General features: G+C 32.5%; 5 non-coding genes across 5 annotated transcripts; all 5 read left to right on the top strand.

Annotated features, from left to right (window-relative positions):
* The first annotated feature begins 3,475 nt into the window (after positions 1 to 3,475).
* On the top strand, positions 3,476 to 3,548 carry TRNAF-GAA. The gene has a single exon. It is a non-coding gene; the product is annotated as a tRNA-Phe (tRNA).
* A 227-nt stretch (positions 3,549 to 3,775) lies between these two features.
* TRNAF-GAA lies at positions 3,776 to 3,848 on the top strand. The gene has a single exon. It is a non-coding gene; the product is annotated as a tRNA-Phe (tRNA).
* A 227-nt stretch (positions 3,849 to 4,075) lies between these two features.
* TRNAF-GAA lies at positions 4,076 to 4,148 on the top strand. The gene has a single exon. It is a non-coding gene; the product is annotated as a tRNA-Phe (tRNA).
* A 258-nt stretch (positions 4,149 to 4,406) lies between these two features.
* Positions 4,407 to 4,479, top strand: TRNAF-GAA. Its single transcript has one exon. It is a non-coding gene; the product is annotated as a tRNA-Phe (tRNA).
* Positions 4,480 to 4,737: 258 nt separating this feature from the next.
* On the top strand, positions 4,738 to 4,810 carry TRNAF-GAA. Its single transcript has one exon. It is a non-coding gene; the product is annotated as a tRNA-Phe (tRNA).
* The last annotated feature ends 430 nt before the right edge of the window (positions 4,811 to 5,240 follow it).

Here is a 5,240-nt window from a genome sequence, read left to right as displayed (position 1 = left end):
CTCGGATGGTCACGGTAGATGCTCTGATTCTAATTAAAGTGGCATTTCTATAATTATCCATTCTTCTAGGAGTATTTTGGTAATTTGCCACTTTTCCAATATTTTATTATTATTTTTCTAAAAAAAAAACCATAATTGTTCTACAAATTCCTCATCTTTTTTCTTTTTTTTTTATCATTTTTTCCTTTTATTGAATCTTGAGATTCCTTCTAGATAAGGAATTACAAATCTTTCCAATCCTTTTCAAAAGGCCTTTTAACTCTTTGAAATCACTTGTAGGTACACGAGTTACTTGACTAAGTCCCTTGTTCTTACTTAATCCTTTAATTATTTTTCCTTTCTATCATTTGGGTCTTTCATGAGTGGCTTATTCTTATTCTTATGGGAGCTAATTTCTTTCATTTTTTAGTGTTACATATACATACTCGTTACAAACACAAAATGAGAAGCAGACTCAAAAGAAGAACAAAAAATACTAGATTAAAAACAGAGGTTAGTCCATGGCCCACACTCCAAAGTCCGCTCTCATCCACGACCAACTCTTAGTTACTTGAAAAAAAATGATAAACATGGAGTGAGTAAAACTTAGTATGTAGCCTATTAGTAGGTTCTTAATTGCGACCTTAAGCTAGGATATTAACTCTTGTTATGTTTTCAGGATCTTATACTGATCTTGAAAACCTTCCCCTAAAATAACCTTCAATTTTCTCCTCATCTATCTTTTTTTAAACACTTTTGAAAGTTAAAGAGTAGTTTTGAAGCTTTTTTTTTTTTTTTTGAAAATTCAACTGTATTTTTTTTCTTAATTATGAGTATTTTTTTTAAATAAAGTGCAAAGTTCAATGGTATTTTTATTAATTTAGATTATAATTTTAAAAAAAATACAAATTTTTGTCGATTAAGTTAATATTAATTTTATTAAAATAAGGAAATATTGAATAGAAATAAAATAGTAATAACGTATAGTTTCTTTTGGAGATGCGAGGTATCGATCCCCGTATCTCTCGCATGCTACATTCCCATGATATTACATCAAAAAACTCTAAACTTTCTATCATCAATGATATTGAAAATGAAAAACTATCCCCGCTGATTATGTCGTAAATAAGGAAAAATTTAAAAGAACTAATATATTTAATAATTGTTTCCTTTGTTGATGCATGGTATCGATCCTAGTATTTCTCACATGGGATGCAAACGCTCTACCATCTAAGCTATATCCTCGAGCTCCAGAATCTTCGTTATTTAGAGATCGAACTTTCTGGATAATTTTTTAGAGATATCAACTCTGATCATATCCTTACCGACCTTGGCTTTGAATACTAGTCGTTGGATGTGATGATCTGTGCGTGTTCGTTCTAGATCATATCAAATTTCGGAGGAGATCCGACGGTTGAAATTTGAGTTCGAAGGATTTTGCTTGGATGGTCATGGTAGATGCTCTGATTCTAATTAAAGTGACATTTCTATAATTATCCATTCTTCTAGGAGTATTTTGGTAATTTGCCACTTTTCTAATATTTTATTATTATTTTTCTCAAAAAAATTCATAATTGTTCTACAAATTCCTCATCCTTTTTTTTTATCATTTTTTCCTTTTATTGAATCTTGAGATTCCTTCTAGATAAAGAATTACAAATCTTTCCAATCCTTTTCAAAAGCCTTTTAACTCCTTGAAATCACTTATAGGTACATGAGTTACTTGACTAAGTTCCTTGTTCTTACTTAATCCTTTAATTTTTTTTCCTTTCTATCATTTGGGTCTTTCATGAGTGCCTTATTCTTATTCTTATGGGAGCTAATTTCCTTCATTTTTTAGTGTTACATATACATACTCGTTACAAACACAAAATGAGAAGCAGACTCAAAAGAAGAACAAAAAATACTAGATTAAAAACAGAGGTTAGTCCATGGCCCACACTCCAAAGTCCACTCTCATCCACGACCAACTCTTAGTTACTTAAAAAAAAATGATAAACATGGAGTGAGTAAAACTTAGTATGTAGCCTATTAGTAGGTTCTTAATCGCGACCTTAAGCTAGGATATTAGCTCTTGTTATGTTTTCAGGATCTTATACTGATCTTGAAAACCTTCCCCTAAAATAACCTTCAATTTTCTCCCCATCTATCTTTTTTTAAACACTTTTGAAAGTTAAAGAGTAGTTTTGAAGCTTTTTTTTTTTTTTTGAAAATTCAACTGTATTTTTTTTCTTAATTAGGAGTATTTTTTTTTTAAATAAAGTGCAAAGTTCAATGGTATTTTTATTAATTTAGATTATAATTTTAAAAAAAATACAAATTTTTGTTGATTAAGTTAATATTAATTTTATTAAAATAAGGAAATATTGAATAGAAATAAAATAGTAATAACGAATAGTTTCTTTTGGAGATGCGAGATATCGATTCTCGTATCTCTCGCATGCTACATTCCCACGATTTTACATCAAAAAACTCTAAACTTTCTATCATCAATGATATTGAAAATGAAAAACTATCCCGGCTGATTATGTCATAAATAAGGAAAAATTTAAAAGAACTAATATATGTAGTAATTGTTTCCTTTGTTGATGCATGGTATCGATCCTAGTATTTCTCACATGGGATGCAAACGCTCTACCATCTAAGCTATATCCTCAAGATTCTTACGTCCTAAAATCCTAAACATCTCGTCATCAATAATAGTGAAAATAAAAAAATAACGCTATTCATTATGTCATAAATAAGGAAAAATTGAATAGAAATAAAATAGTAATAACGAATAGTTTCGTTTGGAGATATGGGGTATCAATCCGATCCCCGTACCTCTCGCATGCTAAGCAAGCAATCTACCATCTAAGCTACATTCCCATAATATTTATATTAGAAAATCCTAAATGTCCCATCATCAAATGTAGTGAAAATGAAAAAATATCTCGGCTAATTATGTCATAAATAAGGAAAGGTTGAATAGAAGTAAAATATTAATAACAAATAGTTTCTTTTGGAGATGCGGGATATCCCCTTACCTCTCGCATGCTAAATGAGCTCTACCATCTAAGCTACATCCCCACAATTCTTGCATCACAAAACCCTAAATTTTCCATCATCAATAATAGTGAAAATGAAGAAATGTCGCTACTCAACCTGTCATGAATAAGGAAAAATTGAAAAGAGATAATTTTCAATAATATATTTAATAATAGATAGTTTTATTTTGGAGATGCGTGGTATCTATCCCCGTACCTCTCGAATGCAAAGCAAGCGGTCTATCATTTGAGCTACATCCCCACGATTCTTATGTCACAAAATATCTTTACTTAAAAACTTTCACTTTTATGTATGTTAGCGAGGATAGCTTCACGTGTTCGATCTCCACGTTCACCGCACCTGTTTCTATTTGCATAATATTCAATAAAAAATTAGTCATTATTTCTTTTTAAAATCTCAATGAATCAGCAAAAATATCTTTACTGATGAATTTTCATTTCTAATGATTGCGGGGATAGCTCAGTTGGGAGAGCGTCAGACTGAAGATCTGAAGGTCATGTGTTCAATCCACGTTCACCGCACTTGGTTCGCAATTATTTATGTGCTCGCACCTAGCTTTACATATGAATTTTTATTTTTAATGTTCGCAGGGATAGCTCAGTTGGGAGAGTGTCAAACTAAAGATTTGAAGAACACGTGTTTAATCTCCACGTTCACCGCACCTATTTCCATTTGCATAAGCGGACTATTCAATAAAAAATTAGTTATTATTTATTTTTAAAATTTCAAAATTTCAACAATAATGATTGCGGGGATAGCTCAGTTGGGAGAGCGTCAGACTGAAGATCTGAAGGTCACGTGTTCGATCCACGTTCACCGCACTTGGTTCACAATTATTTATGTGCTCGCACCTAGCTTTACATATGAATTTTTATTTTTAATGTTCGCAGGGATAGCTCAGTTGGGAGAGTGTCAAACTAAAGATTTGAAGAACACGTGTTTAATCTCCACGTTCACCGCACCTATTTCCATTTGCATAAGCGGACTATTCAATAAAAAATTAGTTATTATTTATTTTTAAAATTTCAAAATTTCAACAATAATGATTGCGGGGATAGCTCAGTTGGGAGAGCGTCAGACTGAAGATCTGAAGGTCACGTGTTCGATCCACGTTCACCGCACTTGGTTCACAATTATTTATGTGCTCGCACCTAGCTTTACATATGAATTTTTATTTTTAATGTTCGCAGGGATAGCTCAGTTGGAAGAGTGTCAAACTAAAGATTTGAAGAACACGTGTTTAATCTCCACGTTCACCGCACCTGTTTCCATTAATCTCCACGTTCACCGCACCTGTTTCCATTTGCATAAGCGGACTATTCAATAAAAAATTAGTTATTATTTATTTTTAAAATTTCAAAATTTCAACGATAATGATTGCGGGGATAGCTCAGTTGGGAGAGCGTCAGACTGAAGATCTGAAGGTCACGTGTTTGATCCACGTTCACCGCACTTGGTTCACAATTATTTATGTGCTCGCATCTAGCTTTACATATGAATTTTTATTTTTAATGTTCGCAGGGATAGCTCAGTTGGAAGAGTGTCAAACTAAAGATTTGAAGAACACGTGTTTAATCTCCACGTTCACCGCACCTGTTTCCATTAATCTCCACGTTCACCGCACCTGTTTCCATTTGCATAAGCGGACTATTCAATAAAAAATTAGTTATTATTTATTTTTAAAATTTCAAAATTTCAACGATAATGATTGCGGGGATAGCTCAGTTGGGAGAGCGTCAGACTGAAGATCTGAAGGTCACGTGTTTGATCCACGTTCACCGCACTTGGTTCACAATTATTTATGTGCTCGCATCTAGCTTTACATATGAATTTTTATTTTTAATGTTCGCAGGGATAGCTCAGTTGGAAGAGTGTCAAACTAAAGATTTGAAGAACACGTGTTTAATCTCCACGTTCACCGCACCTGTTTCCATTAATCTCCACGTTCACCGCACTTGTTTCCATTTGCATAAGCGGACTATTCAATAAAAAATTAGTTATTATTTATTTTTAAAATTTCAAAATTTCAACGATAATGAATTAGCGGGATACCGCAGTTGGTTGCAAGTGATTATTTCCTTTTAAAATATCAATGAGTTAGCTAAATACCTTACTAATGAGTTTTCATTTTTAATGTTAGCGGGGATAGCGTCACTGTAGATCTCAAGGTCACGTGTTTGATCCACGTTCACCACACCTAATTCAAGTTGACT

This window comes from Cucurbita moschata, unplaced genomic scaffold, assembly GCF_002738365.1.
Source record: "Cucurbita moschata cultivar Rifu unplaced genomic scaffold, Cmos_1.0 Cmo_Scf00231, whole genome shotgun sequence".
In the NCBI taxonomy this organism is placed as follows: domain Eukaryota; kingdom Viridiplantae; phylum Streptophyta; class Magnoliopsida; order Cucurbitales; family Cucurbitaceae; genus Cucurbita; species Cucurbita moschata.
This window is presented reverse-complemented; position numbering and strand designations above follow the sequence as displayed.